The following is a 22795-nucleotide window of genomic DNA, read 5'->3' as shown; positions in this document are numbered from 1 at the left end:
TCGTATCATTGAATGTTCTCTTTCTGTGAAGAAAAAGAAAAAGAACAGGTAGACTTTCCACTTATCAGTGTGTATTACTATTGTAGTCAAATGAGAATTCAAAAATGTGCTTGTAAAAATAGCAGGTTTAAAGTCTTTATTCTTTGTAACCTAATACTACTACTACGAGTGATACAGTGGAAAGAGCAATGGGTTTGGCCTCAGAAGCTGACAAAGCCACTGACAGTATTGCCCAGAGAAATCACGACACACTTATCTCAGCCTCAGTTTCCTTCTCTGAAAAATGAGATACTACATCTCTTTGAATCTAAAATGCCATTGATTCTAAGATAACCATAATGTTATATACCACTAAAGGACAGATAGTTTTATTCCACTGCTAATGTAAATAGTTGGAATTATTATGACAACATTTTTGGTAATAAAGTCCAACTGTTCCAGAATAATAATAAAACTCATTTGTCTTATTAAAAAATTCGATGAGCTGAGAAAAATCTTTAATTTTTCTCAACAAATAAGTAAATATTTTATTATAGTCTAATGCATCTCTCCAAAAAGGAGACCCGATGTGATTTTTTTTTTTTTTTTACGATTTATTTATTTTAGATAGAGCAAGAGCATGAACAGGAGGGGCACAGGGAGAGGGAGAATCTCAAGCAGACTCCCTGCTGAGTACAGAGCCCAACAAAGGGCTGACTCTCGGGATCCTGATATCAGGACCTGAGCTAAAACCGAGAGAGTCAGAGGCTTAACCAACTGTGCCACCCGTGGTGATACTTTAATTAGTTTTTATAAAGTAAAAACTTTTAAATCAATCTCTTCTAAAGTCAACTTGTTAACCATGCCTGAGAGTTTTTCTTCTTAAGAGTCAAACCTTAACTCAAGACACAAAAGATTAGCTAAATAAAAGATTATCCAAATAAAAAACCACCTCCCTTTTAATTTTTCTGTAAGAATTCCAAAGATATGATGAAGAACACTATCTCCCCCTAAGAAAGGGGCTGGATATTTACATATGCCTAACCAGTGATAAGAGCAAGAATTGTTTCTGTCAAAATTTAAATTCAAGATTTTCAAGATTTTTTAGCTTAGTAGAAGCCAGGAGTATTAATGTTGTTAATTTGTCCTGTGAAGACATGAGAATAATTATAAATGCATAGGTGAACTGGATAACTGTGTTCAGTTAGTGAGGTATGCACTGTAGATGGGAGGAGGTACAGGGGAAGAAGAAACAGGAGTAATAGGCTGTAGGGGAACACAAGAGTTTGGAGTAAAGGACAAGGGTACCAGAAACAAGAGCAGAGTAAGTAAATCTAAGACGTTAAATGTGAATGTCTCTAATACACTGTCCTACTGAATGAGGCTTTCAATAAAGGGAGAGCCTGACAGAAAGCAACATCCAGAAAATATCCAGGAAAAGAACACACACACACACACACACATCAGTCTACCTTCAAACAGGGATTAGGCTGGGTGGAGCTATTTTTCTTACACAACTGATTCTATACAAGAAAGTGTAGCTGAAGGAGAGCAGACTGTGAGGGAGGTGGGACCTAGAGACCCAGCACTGAGGACCCACCACTCAGGACCAGCATTAAATGTCTCTGCAAGAACCTTTCAGCAGTCAGGAAACAACACAACTTCATTCTGGCCAAAAAGCAATCTGTTAGCGCACTTTAAATTATGCAAAGGCTAGCATGATCCGAAGACTCAAAAACTATCCACCTCTTCAGTCATCCCTTTTCCCGGTCTTATTCTCTCAATTTTCTTTCTTGGAAAGAAGGAATACCAGGGACCTTGGGACCCTGGGACACCAGGGGCCCTGGGTTTAGGTCCTTACAGCCTAGGAGCCAAAGATGAAAAACGCACAAACGAGCCGCCAGACCCTCCGCCTAGACAATGTTCGTCACATCCACTGAAAGATTTCTGAGACCCTGTAATAGAAGGTCGGGCGGATGACCTTCCCTGAACCCACCGGCTCAGCCAGATATGACACGCCTTAAGCCGAGGCAATAGGAAGTTAACACAACCTACCAATGAAGTCCGCATGCCAAAAATATGGAACCAGGATCTAACTAGGCCTTTACAGCTACTTAAATTTTCAAGAAACATGGAGGAAAGAGACACGAGTTAAACAACATTATCGTAAGAAATGAGCCAAAGACAAGAATTGTTACGGTCCACGGGGTAAATATTCCGTTCCGCCAATGAGCCCATGGCATGAGGAGAAATGGGAGTTATTAAGAGGATAATAGAGAGCTAGCGGTAGAGCGACCAAATACACTGTGGGACGGGGTCTCCTGTGGGTACATATGACAAACCAACAATAAAATGTATTTCGAAACAATTAGAAATTTGAACGGAAAGTGAGTATTAGGTGATATTAGGGAATTACCTTTTCAAGGTGTGAAAATGGCGGGTAATTACTTTACTTTTTTTTTTTTTTTTTTTTGGAAGTACTCCTCGGGATAGTTTAAATGCAAAACGTGCTCTAAAGGCGCGGTACCGCCAGTCTGTGCCTTCTTCGCACCACGGCGCCTCACGACCCCCTGGTCCCTCGCTCGCCCGGCCCTCGAGGTGCCCGGAGAATAGACGCTTCCGCCGGGCTCGGAGCTCCCGGCATACTCCACGCTACCGCCACAGGACCCACAGTCCCAGGCCTGGGTCCCGCGAACAGCCTCTTACCCAAGGTGCTCCGGGCGCGGCGTCATTTGCATGTCCCACCCGACAGGTAAACGCGTTAGGTCAGTCGCGGCATAGCCCGCGTAGCATCAAATTTGCGAGCCTCATGAGTAGCACAGTGCCACCGCAGTTCCCCAACGCTCCGTGGTTCCCAGAGAAGCCCACACTTTGGTCACCCTAACTAAGAGAGGTGAGACGCTTTCCGGACCTTATATATGTGGTGGGCGGATGCTGTTAACGTGCTCGCTTCGGCAGCACATATACTAAAATTGGAACGATACAGAGAAGATTAGCATGGCCCCTGCGCAAGGATGACACGCAAATTCGTGAAGCGTTCCATATTTTATGCGGCTTCCCAGTGAACTGCCGCTCTGCAGTTTAAGCACCAAAAATTGGTTTTGGGAAAGTTCTGGAGGGCTGTTATGGCTTCAATTAAGCTATTCCCGATAGTAGCCACTAGGACCGCAGACCTGCGAGGTTTTCCTGGTCTTCCGGGACATCCTCTGTCGTTGGAGATGAGACTTGTCTTCGACTGGCCCCTGGCATCTTCGTGGCCTCCCCGCAGGTTACTATTACTAAGTTACTTAGGCAATCTTGGTATCTGAATCCGGACGCTTGTTCTCATTGGTTGAAATCTGTTTTGGGATTGGGCAATTAACTTTCTTTAGTCAAATTTTCCGTCACAGAATCCATCTGATTTAGGCAAACCAGCATTTCTGAGTGCTCCTTAGGTGCCGGGTGAAAACAGGCATACAAAAGCGTTCTCGGCAAAACTCGTGAAAGCAGATGGGCTTGCAGCGTCTAGCCAGTGGACTGAGTGCGGGAGCTCTAGGATCCACAGGCCGCCGCCGACACTGATTTCAGCCGGTATAACCGCTACTCCTTGGTAAAAGTCCCTGCTTTAACGCAGCTCGCAATGACACAGAGCGTTTACACTCAGGTCCAAACGACTGAGGATTGTCACATGGTAGGCGCAAGAAATGTGCACTGATGTTGCTAACTTCCTTTAGCAAGGATTCATTAATTTAGCAATTTAATAATTTAGAAGTGATTTTTTTAAGGATTTATGTACCATTTCCTGTGCTAGTGTTCTACTACCCAACAGAGCCAATATTCTTGGCGCCTCTGGAGTTTGTGGTGTTGAGGGAGAGAAGAACAAAAATTGCGTCGATTTCAGAATTATTAAACTCTATAAGGAATCACAAGTTGACATTTTCTCATTTCCGAAATATGTAGAAATGACACATAAATCTCTAGGTGCAACTCAACTCCGTTCACAAGCCACAGAGTGCTCCACGGAAACATTTTTCTATTAAAATACCACAATTTTACTATTTTTTTCACTTTGACCGATACCGTTTCCTCCGTGGAGTTATTCTGCGAAGAGCGGCAGTTCACTGGGAAGCCGCATAAAATATGGAACGCTTCACGAATTTGCGTGTCATCCTTGCGCAGGGGCCATGCTAATCTTCTCTGTATCGTTCCAATTTTAGTATATGTGCTGCCGAAGCGAGCACGTGCACCCGCCCACCACATATATAAGGTCCGGAAAGCGTCTCACCTCTCTTAGTTAGGGTGACCAAAGTGTGGGCTTCTCTGGGAACCACGGAGCGTTGGGGAACTGCGGTGGCACTGTGCTACTCATGAGGCTCGCAAATTTGATGCTACACGGGACTATGCCGCGACTGACTTGCCGCATTTTCCTGTCGGGTGGGACATGCAAATGAGCGCCGCGCCCGGAGCACTTTGGGTAAGAGGCTGTTCGCGAGACCCAGGCCTGGGACTGTGGGTCCTGTGGCCGTCGCGCGAGGCCCGCGGAGCATGCCGGGAGTGGGGAGCACGGAGAGCCCCTCGAGGGCCGGGCGAGCGAGGGACAAGGGGGCCGTGAGGCCGCCGTGGTGCGAAGAAGACAAGACTGGCGCGACTGAGGTCTCTCTGAGGGCTTGTGAATCGGCTGACTTACTGAGCCACCGGGGCGCGAGGTCGAACACGGGTCTTCCCATCAAAGTATGTAGGTAACGTCACCGATATTTCACCCTTGACAGAGTGGCCTTATGCCAGTCCCAGAAGACTTTGTTGAAATAAGCTCAGCGACCAACCCTCCGGGAGATGCCTGCCAACAATCTGACCACTCCCTTCGGAACACCGAACACCACACACTTCAGGCTCCCCGGGCTCAAGGAGCACCTGCACGTGTCTCAGGCTTGAGTCCATTCTGCGCAGGCGCCACAGGGAACCGGTAAAGGCGTGCAGAGGAGCCCGGATGGGTGGCCACGCCCTTCACAGGTGTTTTCCTCCTGTCATTTTGGAGCAGGCCTCCAACCCACAGGAACACTGAAGAACGCGGTTAAGCGCACCTGTTTGACCTGAAAAGTAGATTCGAGAAATTATACTATGAGAGTTGAATCAGAGAATCATTCTTGTACTTCCTTTTACTTTCCCGCACCCTAACCCTATCTCTGTTAGGACCAAACATTCAGGACAGACCTACTTGCAGGAATGCCAGAATGTTAGTATTAAATATTTTAACTACTGCAGAAACCATACTGCTCAAGTCACGGCCTTGTGTATTGTGAAATGACGGCTAAAGGTGAAAACCTCTGGTACACTGCAATACTCCATATATTGAAGTAAAACGAAGGGCATAAGTTTGACAGCATTGTGTTAAAATGGCACCCTTAATAAGGAATATGGCATATTCATATGTAAAAAGTGGAGTTTTGCTTTTTTTCTCCTGCCTGTGGTCGTCCTACCCTTTTTTCCGAAAATATGACACAATATTTTGAAGTAGAAATCTGAGAAAGATCAGTAATATTGAGAAGTTTTTAAATTGGTATCCAATTTTATGTTGTACTAAAAGAAAGTAGTGTGAAACCATATGAACATTTCTGGTACTGCTGAGACAAAAATAGAGAAGAAACAGCCTACAGAGATTATTGGTAAACCTATGTCTCCCTTTGTTTATTATTATAATCCTTTTCTTTCACAGCTCTTGAAAAGTAATAAAAACACTATGTTCAGGGGGGTTGGGAGAGGGGGGGTGGGGTTATGGATATTGGGGAGGGTATGTACTATGGTGAGTGCTGTGAACTGTGTAAACCTGGCGATTCGCAGACCTGTACCCCTGGGGATAAAAATATATGTTTATTAAAAAATAAAATTCAAAACAAAACAAAACAAAACAAAAAAAACCACTATGTTCTTCTCCCCCTCAAAAAAAAAAAAAAAAATTAGGGAAAAAGGATATGCTGTTGAGTTAAATTGCCCGATTACAAATAAAATATGCCTTTATATATTTCTTCTAATGGCTTGTCTTTCTAATAAGCTAGTTCTGATTTCAAAGCTATTAAAAATAGTAAATTGATGTTCAATTGTATGATTTGAAGAAATATATCAAAACCCTTTCATGTTCTTGCTCTCTTTAGAAACCTTATAACCAGTTTTTTAACGGTTACATGGTTACAGGAATCTATAGTTGCAAGGATGGTGAGAGTTCTAGGGTCATGAACTTAAGGTCTCTACAAGTTGTAAGCTCCTTCTGGACTCAGGCTAAACTGCAGGATGACCACATTTAAACACTTTATATTAAAAAAAAATGTTGACATATACAGAACAAAAAGTTGAATCTTGGCAAGAAATCAAATCTTTTTGGGGGGGGGGAATCTTTATAATGGCTTTAAATTACCAAATGTCATGCCACTACTGAACAATGTGCTGTTAAAGAGCCAGAAGAGAATTTCTCAGGCGATTTATGTTTGACCCCGTTTAAAGCAATAAATACTCTCTAAACCCCTAGTATTGCTGAAATTCTATTTTGTTGTTATTGTTTAAATATGTGTAAACATAAAACTGGGTCTAAACTCCTTATTCTTATAGCTGTTATAAACTCTAAAACCAAAGCAGATTTACAAACCAACTATAAAACTACAAATTAGTGCAAGTCAAATTAACATTAATTTATTGCAGTAGATGATGTGTTTGAAACTAAATCACCATCGTTGGGTTTGATAGGGGAAATATGTAGCCTCTCTTCAGTTCTATACTTGGTCTGTTTCTGTGTGGTGACAATTGCAGAGAATACTAATTCACATAAGTACGTTCTGGAAAAAAAAAACAGCCTTTATTTACAACCAAATTATACAGAAACTGGAACATAACATTTTTTCCCTTATTTTAACATCTGTGAAATAAGGACACAGTATACAGTAGTTGGGTGCTGACAGTCTATAAAATAAGGTAGTTCAAGAAAATCAGACCTCATACCTACTACCCTGCTAGTGAGAAATTCTTGAATGCCAATATATGACTTGATGACTCTGTAAAGCTGTATTATTTATTTCAACATGGAGTTAGTATAACAATATAATTGAAATAAGCACTAAATGTATAATTAAATTTTGCTGAAATTTGAAACAAGAAAAGAATAACCAAAATTAGTTTTAAATTCTTAGAAATATTTTGTTAAATTTTTGTTTTGTTTTGTTTTGCTTCAGTCCTGAGCTCATAGTCAGACTGTTGAAGATAAAGACAGAAGTAGGTCTCTCATAGTGTTTTATTTTATATCTGCTTGGGACTATGTTGGCTCGTATTTCAACAATTGTTGGCAAGATAGAAAAGAACTAACAGAGAATCTGTATAGTCAGAAATGCCCTCTCACCCCCAAAACAAGGCAGACAGGTTCCTACAGCAAAACAAGTCTGACACGGGCATCACAGGCCTTGTGGTTTTTCAAACAGGCTCAGCACTATGTCTGCCATGAATGAGGCTTGAGAATGCAATTTCACAGAGGCAATTAGTATCTCATTTACACCATTTCAAAATTGATCATAAATCAGATTTTATTATTATTGCTTCAACTCTGTTTTCAATTTAGAATATTCAAATTACCATTAAATCTTTATTTGTATAGAATGTCCTGAAAGCATTTGGCTTTCACTTGGTACAAATATATCATTTATATTGTTTAGTCTGCCTCTATTCATTTCCCATTAGCCTCTACAAAATAGTACATTACTCAGTGGCATGTCATTTTCATGATGTGAAATCAAAGTATTGATTTGTTAAAAACATAAAAAACTAAAATCTTGATCATTGAAAATGCTACTTATATTATCACAAGGAAATAGAAACTTTGCCTTCATAGACAACATAAGTATAATAGCAGGCGCTGGCCATTGCTATCATTTAACTAGGACACAAGAACCAAATATCAGCCAGTTATAAACACTGTCACACTGATGGTGCCTTAGCTCAGTAATATGAAATGGCAAATGTAAATGCAAATTCACTTTGAAATCTCATGGCAATACTTAGTTATAAGCTGAATATAACTTATTCTGATGTGTCAGATTCTGCTTATTTCAATATTTTAAGGCAATCATCCCAATAAGAACAGTTTATTTTTAAAATCCTGTAGAAAATCCTTTGACCCTTAAGGATCTGTCTGAAGACTCTAAGAGATTCTAAATATCAATTTGGGAAACACTATAGGCTGAAATAGAAAAGTGTAATTTCTGGAGTTTGTGTAACTTTATATGCATTCTTTCCTTTAAAAGAATAAACCAAGAATTAGAAACAGAAGTTTCAATAGTCTCAAATCAATCAACATGATAATCACATCAATAAGAGAAAGGATTAAAAACCATATGATCATTTAAATAGATCCAGAAAAACCATCTGACAAAGTACAACATCCATTCATGATAATCAACAAAGTAGGTGTGGAGGGAACACACCACAACATAATAAAGGCCTTATGTGAAACACCCACAGCTAACATAGTCAGTGGGGAAAAACTGAGCTTTTCCCCTAAGATCAGGAATAAGATAAGGTTGTTCAATCTCACCACTTTTATACAACATAGTACTGTAAGTCCTAGCCACAGCGATCAGACAAGAGAAAATAATAAAAAGCATCCAAATAGGTAAGGAAGAAGTAAAGCTTTCACTGTTAGCAGATGACATGACACTATGTAGAGAAAACCTGAAAGACTCCACCAAGAAACTATAAGAACTGATAAATGAATTCAGGAAGGTCACAGAACACAAAAATCAATGTATAAAAATCCATTGCTTTTCTGGAGCACATGGCTGGCTCAGTCTGTAGAGCATGTGCCTGTTGATCTCAGGGTCATGAGTTCAAGCCCCATATTGGGTCTGGAGCCTACTTTAACTAACTAACTAACTAAATAAATCAAGGCTGTTGCATTTCTATATGCTAATAATGAAGCATTAAGAGAAATTAAGAGAAGAATCCCATCTACAGTTGGACCAAAAATAATAAAATACCTAGGAACAAACTTAACAAAAGAGGTAAAAGACCTGTACTGTGAAAGCTATAAAATGTTGATGATAGAAATTAAAGACAACACAAAAATTAGACATTCCATGCTAGTGGATTAGAAGAGTTAATATTGTTAAATGTTTATACCACTCAAAGCAACCTACAGACTTAATGCAATCCCTATCAAAATCCCAAAGGCATTTTTAACAAAACTAAAACAAACAATTCTAACATTTGTGTACAACCACAAAAAAACCTTGAAAAGCCAAATAATCTTAAAAAAGGAAATACAAAACTAGAGATATTGCAGTGCCAGATTCAAGTTATATTACAAAAGCTGTAGTAAAACATTATGGTACTGGCACAAAAATAGACACATAGATCAATAGAATAGAATAGAAAGCCTAGAAATAAACCCACAATTATATGGTCAATTAATCTTCCACAAAGGAGGCAAGAATATATAATGAGAAAAAGTCTCATTTGCAATAACATGGATGGAGCTAGAAAGTATAATGCTAAGCAAAATAAGTCAGAGAAAGTCAAATGCCATATGATTTCATTCATATGTGGAACTTAAGAAATAAATGAGCAAAGGGAAAAAAGAAATCAAAAGAGAGAGAGAGAGCAACAAACCAAGGAAAACTCTTAATTATAGAGAACAAACTGATAGTTACCAAAGAGGATGAGAGTGGGGACAGGGTTAAATAGAGATGGGAATTAACTAGTGCCCTTGATGTGATAGAGCACAGGTGAATTATAGAACTGTTGATTCACTATATTGTATAGCTAAAACTAATATAACACTGTATGTTAACTAACAGGAATTAAAATAAAAACTTTAAAAAAAACCCCAGTTTCTTCAACAAATGGTGTTGGGAAAACTGGACTGTAACATGTGAAAGAATAAACTGGACCACTTTCTTACACTGTACACAAAACTGCACACAAAACTAAACACAAAATGGATTAAGGATCTAAGTGTGAGACCTGAAACCGCAAAAATCCTAGAAGAGAGCACAGGCAATAATTTCTCTGATATTGGCCATAACAATATCTCTAGATATGTCTCCTGAATCAAGGGAAACAAAAGCAAAAATAAACTGTTGGGACTACATCAAAATAAAAAGCTTCTACACAGCAAAGGAAACAACCAACAAAACTAGAAGACAACCTACTGAATGAGAAAAAGATATTTGCAAATGACATATCCAATAAAGTGTAAGTATCCAAAATATATAAAGAACTTATACAACTCAACTATAAAATCCCCAAATAGTCTGATTTAAAAATGAGCAGGAAGTACCTGAGTGGCTCAGTCAGTTAAGTGTCTGACTTTGGCTCAGGTCATGATCTCAAGGTCCTAGGATTGAGCCCCATGTCCAGCTCCATGTTCAACTGGGATTCTGCTTCTCCCTCTCCCTCTGCCCCTCCCCACAATTGTGTGCACTCTTCCCCCTCTCAAATAAATGAATAAAATCTTTAAGAAAATTAACAGAGGACATGAATAAACATTTCTCCAAAGAAAACATGCAGACGAACAACAGACACAAGAAAAGATGCTCAGTATCACTCATCATTAGGGAAATGCAAATCAAAACCACCATGAAAGCCGCTGCCTTCGGCTCAGGTCATGATCCCGGGGTCCTGGGATCGAGCCCCGCGTCGGGCTCTCTGCTCAGCAGGGAGCCTGCTTCCTCCTCTCTCTCTGCCTGCCTCTCTGCCTGCTTGTGATCTCTCTCTGTCAAATAAATGAATAAAAAAAAAAAAATCTTTAAAACCACCATGAGATAATGCTTCATACCTCTCAGAATGGCTAAAATGAAAAACACAAGAAACAGCAAGTGTTGGCAAGGATGTGAAGAAATAGGAACCCTCATGCACTATTGTTGGCAATGGAAACTGGTGCAGTCATTGTGGAAGACAGTATGGAGGTTCCTCAAAAAATTAAAAACAGATTTCCCTATGATCCAGCAGTTGCACTACAGGGTATTTACCCCAAAAAATACAAAGACACTAATTCAGAGGTGCCTGGGTGGCTCAGTCAGTTGGGCGTCTAACGCTTGTGCTAGGCTTGGGTCTTGACCTCAGGGTCATGATTTCAGGCCTGGCACTGGACTCTGTGCTGGGTGTGGAGCCTATTTAAAGACAAACACACACACACACACACACACACACACACACACACACACACACACACAATTTAAAGGATACATGCACTCCTATGTTTTTTGCAGCATAATTTACAATAACCAAATTATGGAAGCAGCCCAAATTATGGAAGCAGCCCAATTGTCCATCAATAGAAGAATGTATAAAGATGTGAGATATACTTAGACACACACACACACACACACACACACACACACGCATGCACAGGAATATTAGCCATAAAAAAAGAATGAAATCTTGCCATTTGCAACAGCATGGATAAATCTAGAATATAATGCTAAGTGAAATAATTCAGTCAGAGAAAGACAAACACCATATGATTTCACTCATATATAGAATTTAAGAAACAAAACAAAGGAGCAAAGGGGACAAATAGAGAGAAAGACAAATTAAGAAACAGACTCTTAACTATAGAGAACAAATTGATGGTTACCAGAGAGGAGATATGGGTAGGGGAATGGGTGAAAGAAGTGAAAGAGATTAAAAATACACTTTACTCAAAGAGCACTGAGGAATATATGGAATTGTTAATCACTATTTGTACACCTGAAATGAATATAACACAGTATGTTAACTACACTGAAATTAAATCAAGATTTAAAAAAAAAAGAATTAGAAACAGAAAAGGTGCAAGCAGAGTAATATTTATTGAAAACCAATTACTGGACAGCCATTAAAAATAAAAGATTGCATTTTTTAAAGATTTTATTTATTCATTTGACAGATAGAGATCATAAGTAGGCAGAGAAGCAGGCAGAGAGAGAGGAGGAAGCAGGCTCCCTGCTGAGCAGAGAGCCTGATGTGGGGCTCGATTCCAGGACCCTGGGATCATGACCTGAGCCAAAGGCCTTAACCCACTGAGCCACCCAGGTGCCCCAAAAGATTGCATTTATATTTGCAGTTATTCTGAGAAGGACGCCCAGGTGGCTCAGTTGGTTAAGCACCTGTCTTTAGCTCAGGTCATGGTCCTAGGATCCTGGGATCTAGACCTGCCTCAGGCTCCCCTGCTCAGTGGGGAGTTTGCTTATCCCTCCCTCTCTCTCTCTCTCTCCCTCTGCCTCTCCCCCTGCTCATGCTATCTATCCCAAATAAATAAATAAAATCTTAGAAAAAAATTATCCTGAAAGGTAGAGATTAGCTCATTCTGTAGCTGAGGAAAATAATGCCCAAAAGAATTACGTGCCTTCCTTAAATTCAGACGGGTACTAAAAATAGATTGGGGGAGAGACAGTATTCAAACTCACGATCTTCAGAATCCAAAACCATTATGCTTCTATTATTCTGTGATTTGATTTAACATGAGAAATATCCTAATATAACTTTAACCAGGAAAATCTTTATGAACTCTCTTGAAATTTTTGGGCAATCAATATAACAGAACATGGGAAGATGAAAAATTTCAGTCAGCTCTAGGTGTACTGTTCTTAGATTATGAAGGGAAAAAAATTCAATCTCAGACCAGCTCACTTCTATTTTCCAAAATGCTTAAAGGTTACCTTTTTAGACTAGTGAAGCTTCCTAGAAAAGAAAAAACCTACAACTATAAAATAATAATAATAATAATAATAATAATAACAAAATGACCCAAGACAGGACTTCTGTGCCCATGTTGTCCTCCATTAAAACAAATGATTCAGAATTGTCTTTAATGTTCCTTTCTTTGATAAAATAAAATAATGAAATAAAATAAAATGTAGTTCTTGAAAAATAATTGGACAAGATAAATAAATAATAATTCATTATTTGAATGCGTGTTTTAGCAACCAAGATCAGCCAAATAATTTTCATTAAAGAATCCCAGTAGAGTTACACAGAGTTCTAGCATTTCTGAGAGCTCCTAAAAAAGCATGTAAAAAAAAAAATAGAAATGGAGATTCTAAAAGATAACAGAAAAACATTTTTGAAGCTGTGGGATTAGCAAAGATTTCAAAGGCAGAACACAGAAAGCAGAAGCCATTAAAAATTTGATAAGTGGACTTCATCAAAATTAAAAACTGCTCATCAAAATACACTTTAAAAAAAATAGGCAATCCAGAGACTGAGAGAAAATAGTCAGGAAAATTTCACAGTCAAATATCAGGAAACAGATGTATACATCTAATAAATCAGGAATTCTTACACCTTGAAAATAAAAAGAATAAAAACCCAAATAAAATATGAGCAAAAGACTTGAACAGACACTTCACACACACACAAAAAGATATATAAATGGCTAATAGGCAAATAGAAAGATGTACAATAACATTAATGGTCAGAGAAATGGTAATTAATACACAATTACTATTTCACACTTATTAGAATGGCTAAAAATTTAAAAGATTGACCATACCAAACATTGGCAACTATATGGAGCAACTGGAACTCATACATTATTGGTGGGAGTGTAAACTTGTATAACTTTCATATAATTGTTTGGCAATTTCTTATAAAGATAAACACATACTTACACTGTGGCTCAACAATTCCACTTCTACATATTTGTCCAGGAGAAAGTAAGGCATGTGTCCGCAAAGATTCATCTGAGACAGTTTATAACTGCTTTCTTCAAAATAGTTCCAAACTGGAAACAATTCAAATGTCCATCAACAGGAACAGGGATAAATTGTGGCATATTAATATAATGAATACTACTCAGGAATAAAAAAAGAACACATTACTCAAAAACACAACATCCTGAATGCATTTCACAGGCATACTGCACAAAAGAAGCCAAACATGAAAGTGTACATGTTGAATGATTCTATTCATATGAAGTTATGGGTGGCTCAGTGGATTAAAGCTTCTGCCTTCGGCCCAGGTCCCGGTCCCAGGGTCCTGGAATCGAGCCCCGCATTGGGTTTTCTGCTCAGCAGGGAGCCTGCTTTCTCCTCTCTCTGCCAGCCTCTCTGCCTGCTTGCGATCTCTGTCTGCTATATAAATAAATAAAATCTTTAAAAAATAAAAAATAAAAGCTAACTCAGTAGTGATGGAGATCAGAACAGAAGTTGCTTAGGGGAGGGAGGTAAATGGGGAATTGACTGAAAGATGGTATAGAAGAACTTTCTGAAATGATGTGAAGTTCTATTTTCTTGATCTGTGTGTGCGTTACACAGGCATATGCATTTATCAAAACATACCAAGTATACACTTGAGATGTGTACATATCTCCCTTATAAATTACACTGCAACAAGACAGCATGCTTCAATGAAAAAGAAGAAAGCATCAGTAACAAAATAACTTTTGCTGAAATCTCATGCTAAAGGGCTTGCTGTTTCTAACCAGCGTAGTATGATTCCTGGAACTTTATACTCTAGCTCTACTCCTTTAATAAACTTATCAATTCCATCTAATAACAAGGCACTTAGTGATAGGTGTTGTCACTGTGGAGACTTCAAGTGGATTTCACAAATACATAAATACACTTCTGATGTAGTGAATATTCTTCAACTTATATTAATTCCCTCATGCAATAAGTATTTATTGAGCACCTATTATGTTCTAGGCAAATCATAGGCTCCAGGGGTACAATAGTGGCCAAGTCACTACACCCTTTCCTCCATGGAGTTTCACTTGAGTGTGGAAGAGACAAGTACACAAATAAGTAAATGAAGTGATTTCAGGTGGTGATAAATGCAATGAAGAAAATGAAATATTTGGCCATATTTTATTCATTTCTGAAAAAGTATGTGTGAGTAACATACTTAATGTGTCAAATTACATGTCATGTTCAGTTCCATTATGATTTCAAAGATCAATTCCTGAATGCTTTTGTTCCCACTATGTGATGAAAACACATTTTCAGAACATGAGAACATGAAGCCCTATTTCATCCGTGCACATTTATGTACACTTTAATTTCTCACACACTCTTAAAAAGGACAGATTGACAATTCACCAGATCATTACATACAAATAATAGAGCATATGGACTGTGCATTTAAGTAAAGTACACCACACTGTTAAGATCCACCATCATAATTTCACTGGGAACTCCCTTTCTCCTTAAGGCCTGAATATTTAAGGAGTTAGACTACTAAGTAACAGAGAATTTTTTAAACGACCCATGAAAATCAGACTACATAGCAACCACTCATTCATCACATCAAGCAAGGTAGAGAGAGTAAAAGTTTCAGACACTAAAAGTCTATTAGCATCTGGTACCTTGGAATTGTTTGAGAGTCCTGTAGCTGACCTGAAAGATTTCACCGGTTTAAGCATGTTACCACACAATAATATTTTTACTTTCCATCTTATTTTGGTTCTCATAAGTGGAGGAACAGAAAGAGATGCTAGCCATTAATGTTTTAGCTTTTTCTGACATTGATGAAAAGCTAAAACTGTAGTAGTCTCAACTGTGGCAGATCAATCCCCATCATAAAACCAGCTTTCGCAAAGCCAGGTAGACTTGTGCAAGTCAAAATGTGGGTGAGACTCTTTTCCTGTATTCTAGCTTCTAAGTATGATGTATACCATTTTGAGAAATGAGAAATGGTATTATTTTTCATTAGCAAACCCTCTCAGCACTTTAGGGAAAACAACAGATGACAAGTATTGTTAGTTGTTACCTGCTCAGAGTCAGAGTCCGTGACAAGAGGCAGCATGCTCTGCACAGTACTTTCCTGGCAGACCTGAAATCAGACTAGAGAGGGATGAATTGTTCTTTTGAGTTAATCCTCTAGCATTCCCTCATTATCACACAATTCAAATGGAAGAAAAACCTTTTCTGATTGTCAGCTGAGCATACACATGATGAAAACCTGTATTTATGTTCATTCACCTTACAAAAAAATGATGATAACGCTTGAGAAACCATGGACCAACTATTCAAGTGAAGGCAATCAACTAAAGAGAAAGACAAATGGAGCTGCAGAGTCACCTGAACAAATAACAATTAAGAATCAAAATAATCATTTAAATAAATAGTAATATTAATGAGTGAAAATGGACCCCTACAATTATTTATACAATAAAGTTGAGTTTTATTTTTTCTATTTTATGAATATATATCCAGTGTTGGTACTCTCAGGAACAATAAACTCAATTAGTTTTATCTTTTAAAGGCAGGGTTTGAGGTTGATGGCAGAGACAGGAGAATGCCTGCTGATTAAATCTTGTACCATGCCTTCCAGCTGAAGTGTTTTATACTCCAGGCTCAGAAAATAATTCCAAATCACCTTTGGATGGCATATTAATGGTATGTGACGTCATCCTAAAATGACTTAACCTCCTGGTTCCTTTTTCCTCTTTTGAGGCACATGGTCAGTAAGGACCTCTTTTCTATAGATCGCATGGCTCTTAACCTGAGAGGCTGTTAGAAACACATGCTTCCGGGGCCATGTACTGGATTTCAACATCAGCTGTGCCATTTACTAATATGATCCTAGGTTAGTTCTTTGATTGAACTTAACCAGTTCCTTGAACTGGAAGTAATACCAGCCTCATCGTGTTATTATAATAAAAATGATATATGAGGGCCCCTGGGTGGCTCAGGTGGTTAACTGTGCAACTCCGGACCTCAGCTCAGGTTTTGATCTCAGGGTCAAGAGGGAAAAAAAAGATATATGAAATATGCCTGGCTAATGAAAGATACTCAAATAATTACTGGTTCATTTCTCCTCTGCTTCTTTCCCTAGGTCCTATCACACATGGTTCACATAATCAGTTATCTGTGTATGTCTTATTATTTACCTCTCCTTAAACTGTAACCTTTTTATTAGGAAGGATGGCCGGTCATTCATCTTTGAGTCCCCTAGAGCCCACCACATAATGCCTTAAGCAAAGTAGGCACTTGGAAATTATATATTCAATTTTACTTCTTGTAACTTAGCAGGCACTCAGCAATTTAATGAAATAAAACCAAAGTCAAAACGTCTAGTGATGTTTCTTTTCTCCAATAGGCCGGCTGCTTTTATTTTTAGATGTGTCTTTCTGGAGCATTCACTTAGACTGATGGCCTTTTACTTCAGTTAGACAGAGTCTTCCTAGGTGAGATGGGCTGTTTTCACGATTCAGCTGAGGATTTGCTTTTGTCCTGAATTAGTCTGTGACATGTATGGTTAGATGAGTTTTCCAGTGAAACAGGAGGAGCCCAAGGAATAAATCCACCAAACTATTCCACTTTTTTGTCAACTGAACATCCATTAGCTGCAATGTACAGTATAGCTGACCATAGAAATATAATATATACAACATATATAAGATATATTTTTAATATGACTCAGAAGAATTTTAGTGAGCACCAAATGTGTTCAAAATGCTTTCATCCAAGGAAATTTATTTTTTCAAGTTCTCCACAGATAAAGTAAATGCCAATTATACAAATACTTTAAAGAGGCAAATTCTAATTAGTCACATAGGGCCATGCCTTGTACACTTTATGTTGGGGAAAAGTGTTAAGTAAATTCATAATCCTTGAATATTTGTGAATTAAGGGCAACTTTCCTTTATCCTTCTCTTTCACCCTTGTTTTGAGGATTAAGTAAATAAGTATACACAGTGCCCCACTTAGTGCCTGCCGTCCAGGATGGGCTGAAGCTGTCACAGCTGGGCACCTTGGTGTTGACATTAGAGGCACAGCCTAAACCTGGATTTCCCCTTCATGAGAGAGGACACAACGTAGGAAGGAATTTCCCAGTCCCCTTCTCTCGGGTCCACAGGCATTCCAAAGATCTTTGACTCAAAACACTGTTTTCACAGTAAATGTCATCAAGAACATTACCTTGAAAAATACTACCTTGAAAAAAAAAGCAAGGAAGTGACTACCATACCTGGGAAGAGAGCACTCAGGGGTTTTCTGGATGCTGGCAGTGCTCTGGATCAAGGCAGTGGCTATCTGGTGTGACTTTATGATAATTAATTGATAATAATTGATAATAATAATAATATAATAAATAATATGATAATTAAAATATATGTTAACGTTCTATGCAGTTTTCTATACATGCGTCATATTTCGGTAGAAAAGGCTTAAAATAAGATTTGTGTGTGTGTGTGTGTGTGTGTGTGTGTGTCAAGAAAACAATCAGAAAAGAATACCTGCTTGGATTTTTAGAGTGTTATGTTTCTCAGATTGCTTTCAGACAGATGACACATTGTGAATCAAATTGGACTTCTTCTACTTGATCCAAAAGTTGTCCGAGTTCACATCTTTGTCTTTTTACATCTCCAAACTTTCTCCCAAAGCAGTATGTGCACTTTATACCACATTGATATTGATATGCAAACTAATGAAATCTTAAATATTTTTTAAAATTATGAAATATTTGAAATATATGAGTACCAGGACAGAAAAATCTATGGATAAAATCTTAATTTGCCCAGTTTGCTTCAAACTTTCTTTCTTTTGTAATTTTTTCTATTATTTAAATTCAATTAGCCAACATACAATTCATCATTAGTTTCAGAGGTAGAGTTCAGTTATTCCTCAGAAGCATGTAACACCCAGTGCTCATCACATCACATACCCTCCTTAATGCCCATCACCCAGTTACCTCATCCCCCTACCCACTTACCCTCCAGTTTGTTTCCTATAGTTAAGAGTCTTTCATGGTTTGTCTCCCTCTCTGATTTCTTCCCATTCAGTTTCTTAGACCCACTCTGTACCTCTCTGAGCTGCCATTCTTCTTCCTCTCTTCCCAAATTCTAATTTCCACGAGTTTTAAAATTAAAAAAATAAAATAAAATAAAATAAAAATGATTTTCCATATATATCTCCATAAACAACATATAGATTTCTTTCGTAGGTTTAAAAACTTTGTTTAAATTTTATCATATTATAATACTTTTCTGCAACTTTTTCTTTTGGCTTAAAATTATATTTCTGATGTTCACCCATGTTAATACATGTAGTTCTTAGATGGTATTCTTGCTACAATACCACTATTATCTGATTTATTTACCCACTCACAAAAACACTTTGATTGTATTGATTATTTTGCTGCTGAAACCATTGGTTATGGAACAGGGATTGCAGACTACAACCCATGGGCAAAAAGTAGCCCAGCACTTTTTTTTTTTTTTTTAAATAATCTTTATGCCAGTGTGGGTCTTGACTCACAATCTCTAGATCAAGATTTGCATGTCTACCAACTGAGTCACCCAGGACAGAAACCCCACTACTACCTATTTTATATATATATATATATATATATATATATATATATATATATATATATATATATATTTTTTTTTTTTTTAAGATTTTATTTATTTATTTGACAGATGGAGATCACAAGTAGGCAGAGAGGCAGACAGAGAGAGGAGGAAGCAGGCTCCCCGCTGAGCAGAGAGCTGTATGCGGGGCTCGAGCCTAGGACCCTGGGATCATGACCTGAGCCGAAGGCAGAGGCTTTAACCCACTGAGCCACCCAGGCACCCCACGACTACCTATTTTTGTATGGCCCATGAGCTAAGAATGATTTTTACAATTTTTAATAATTGAAAATATCAAAAAAGAATAAGAATAATATTTTGTGACACATGACAATTGTATGAAATTCAAATCTCAGTGTCCATAAATAAAGCTTAATTGTAACACCACAATGCTCATTTAATTATGTATTTTCTAAAGCACATACAGCAGAACTGAATAGTTGTGGTAAAGACCATCGTATACTTCGTAAAGCCTAAATATTTACTATCTGATCCTTTACAGAAATAATTTGATTGATTCCTATTACATGTATGTATGTACATACGTAAAATTTTCTCTAGGACGTATTTCCAGAAGCTCATAGAGTTATAGAGTGCTAGGTTCGTCAGTCTTGCCATATACAAGCCAATTTAGTCTCCAGGTAATTATTTCAGCTCATACAACTACAAACAATGTATGAGAATTCCTATTGATTTACGTACTTGATATTATCATGCTTAAAGCTTTTGCTAGTTTGATTGGTGTAAAAGGGTATCTCATTACGATTCTTATTTGCATTTCCATAATTACTTAGGAGGATAATCATGGTTTTTTTTTTGTTTTTTTTTTTTTTTAAAGATTTTATTTATTTATTTCACAGAGAGAGAGAGATCACAAGCAGGCAGAGAGGCAGGCAGAGAGAGAGATAGAGGAGGAAGCAGGTTCTCTGCCGAGCGGAGAGCCCGATGCGGGACTCGATCCCAGGACCCTGAGATCATGACCTGAGCCGAAGGCAGAGGCCCAACCCTCTGAGCCACCCAGGTGCCCCAGGATAATTATGTTTTAACAGATATTTTGAATTGCCTTTTTACAAATTTTCTAATTTTTCTTTTAGACTGTTTATCTTTTTCTTTTTTAATTTTTTTTTAAAAAATTTTATTTATTTATTTGACAAAGAGAGAGAAATCACAAGTAGGCATAGAGAGAGGGGGAAGCAGGTTCCCCACTGAGCAGAGAGCCCAACACAGGGCTCAATCCCAGGACCCCAAGATCATGACCTGAGCCAAAGACAGAGGCTTAACCCACTGAGCCACCTAGGCACCCCTGTTTATCTTTTTCTTAATGGTGATTTTAATTTTGGGGTGAACATAAATACCTATTTTTAATGTAGTAGATTCCTTTTGTGTCCTGTTTTAGAAAATTTTCCATGCTTCAAAGTCATTAAGATATTCCCTTATGTTATTATTGTCTAGAAACTTTATTATCTTACTTTTCATATTTGGATATACATTCTACAGAAAATGATTTTTTAGTGTATGGCATGAGGCAGAAGTCAAGATTTGTTTTCTATTCACAGATACATGGTCAACCCAATTTTACTTATTAAACAGATTCTTTCTTATTGACTTTCAATGTTACCTTTGTGCATATGTTTGACCTTAAATTGTAGTTCTCTCTTTTGGTTCTGTTGATGTATTTGTCTATCCTTTGTGTCAATACAGTCTTAATTTAAAATATATACTTTCTGAGAGGCAGAGAAGGGCAAGACAGGTATCCCAGGCAGGAAAGGTGTGCAATATATGGATATAGTTTGGGGCGCCTGGGTGGCTCAGTCATTAAACAGCTGTCTTTGTCTCAGGCCCTGACCCCCAGGTCCTGGGATCAAGCCTGCATGGGGCTCCCTGCCGGCAGGAAGCCTGCTTCTCCCTCTCCCTCAGCTGCTCCCCTGCTTGTGTTCCCTCTCTCTCTGTGTCTTTCTATGTCAAATAAATAAATAAAATCTTAAAAATATATATATATGGATATAGGTTGCTCATGTACAGAATCCAGAGGCAATAGCAAAATAATTTATTTTTAATTGTCAACATATTGAATATACCTTCAAATGCTCTACTGAGGAGCCATAGTTTCTGTTCACTAGAATAAACACCCTTTATCCCTCATTTCAGAATATGTTTCTATCCATATGGCAGCTGTGAGACATCTGCTCTAAGCTCTTGTACTCTAGTAAGGGTAAATCTTGCTGGATCCATTCACTCTCTTTTGCCTAGGTCCATGCATTTATAGGGCAATCTGATCAGGGCTGGGAAAAGTTAAGAAGCTTCTGTCAAAAAGAATTTATGGGGGCGCCTGGGTATCTCATTTGTTAAGTGGCTTCCTTTGGCTCAGGTCATGATCCCTGGGTTCTGAGATCAAGCCAGCACTGGGCTCCCTGCTCAGATGAGAAGCCTGTTTCTCCCTCTCCCACTCCCCCTGCCTGGTCTCCCTCTTTTGCTATGTCTCTCTCTGTCAAATAAATAAATAAAATCTTTAAAAATTAAACTAAATTTAAAAAATAAAAAAAATAATGCATGTGCTGCCAAAGTGAGCACGTAAAATTTAAAAAAATTAAAAAGAAAATTAGCAAGACCGGAAACAATGTGTGTTGGAGAGGATGTGGAGAAAGGGGACCCTCTTACACTGTTGGTGGGAATGCAAGTTGGTGCAGCCACTTTGGAGAACAGTGTGGAGATTCCTCAAGAAATTAAAAATAGAGCTTCCCTATGACCCTGCAATTGCACTACTGGGTATTTACCCCAAAGATACAGAGGTAGTGAAAAGAAGAGCCATCAGTACCCCAATGTTTACAGCAGCAATGGCTACGGTCGCCAAACTGTGGAAAGAACCAAGATGCCCTTCAACGGACAAATGGATAAGGAAGATGTGGTCCATATACACTATGGAGTATTATGCCTCCATCAGAAAGGATTAATACCCAACTTTTGTATCAACATGGACGGGACTGGAAGAGATTATGCTGAGTGAAATAAGTCAAGCAGAGAGAGTCAATTATCATATGGTTTCACTTATTTGTGGAGCATAACAAATAGCATGGAGGACAAGGGGAGATGGAGAGGAGAAGGGAGTTGAGGGAAATTGGAAAGGGAGGTGAACCATGAGAGACTATGGACTCTGAAAAACAATCTGAGGGTTTTGAAGGGGCGGGGGTGGGAGGTTGGGTGAGCCTGGTGGTGGGTATTAAGGAGGGCACATATTGCATGGAGCACTGGGTGTGGTGCGAAAACAATGAATACTCTTTAAAAAAAAGAATTTATAGGGGCACCTGAGTGGCTCAGTGGGTTAAAGCCTCTGCCTTCGGCTCAGGTCATGATCCCAGGGTCCTGGGATCGAGCCCCACATCGGGCTCTCTGCTCAGCGGGGAGCCTGCTTCCTTCTCTCTCTCTCTCTGCCTGCCTCTCTGCTTACTTGTAATCTCTGTCTGTCAAATAAACAAATAAAATCTTTAAAAAAAAAAAGATTTTATATTTGGCCTCAAAAACAACTCATCC

At 38.4% G+C, this 22795-nt stretch overlaps 2 non-coding genes across 2 annotated transcripts; one reads left to right on the top strand and one right to left on the bottom strand.

Moving 5' to 3' along the window:
• Positions 1 to 2921: 2921 nt before the first annotated feature.
• LOC125105743 (U6 spliceosomal RNA) lies at positions 2922 to 3028 on the top strand. Its single transcript, XR_007129010.1, has one exon. It is a non-coding gene; the product is annotated as a U6 spliceosomal RNA (small nuclear RNA).
• A 1064-nt stretch (positions 3029 to 4092) lies between these two features.
• Positions 4093 to 4199, bottom strand: LOC125105742 (U6 spliceosomal RNA). The gene has a single exon (XR_007129009.1). It is a non-coding gene; the product is annotated as a U6 spliceosomal RNA (small nuclear RNA).
• Positions 4200 to 22795: the final 18596 nt, after the last annotated feature.

This window comes from Lutra lutra, chromosome 7 (genome assembly GCF_902655055.1).
Source record: "Lutra lutra chromosome 7, mLutLut1.2, whole genome shotgun sequence".
NCBI lineage: Eukaryota > Metazoa > Chordata > Mammalia > Carnivora > Mustelidae > Lutra > Lutra lutra.
This window is presented reverse-complemented; position numbering and strand designations above follow the sequence as displayed.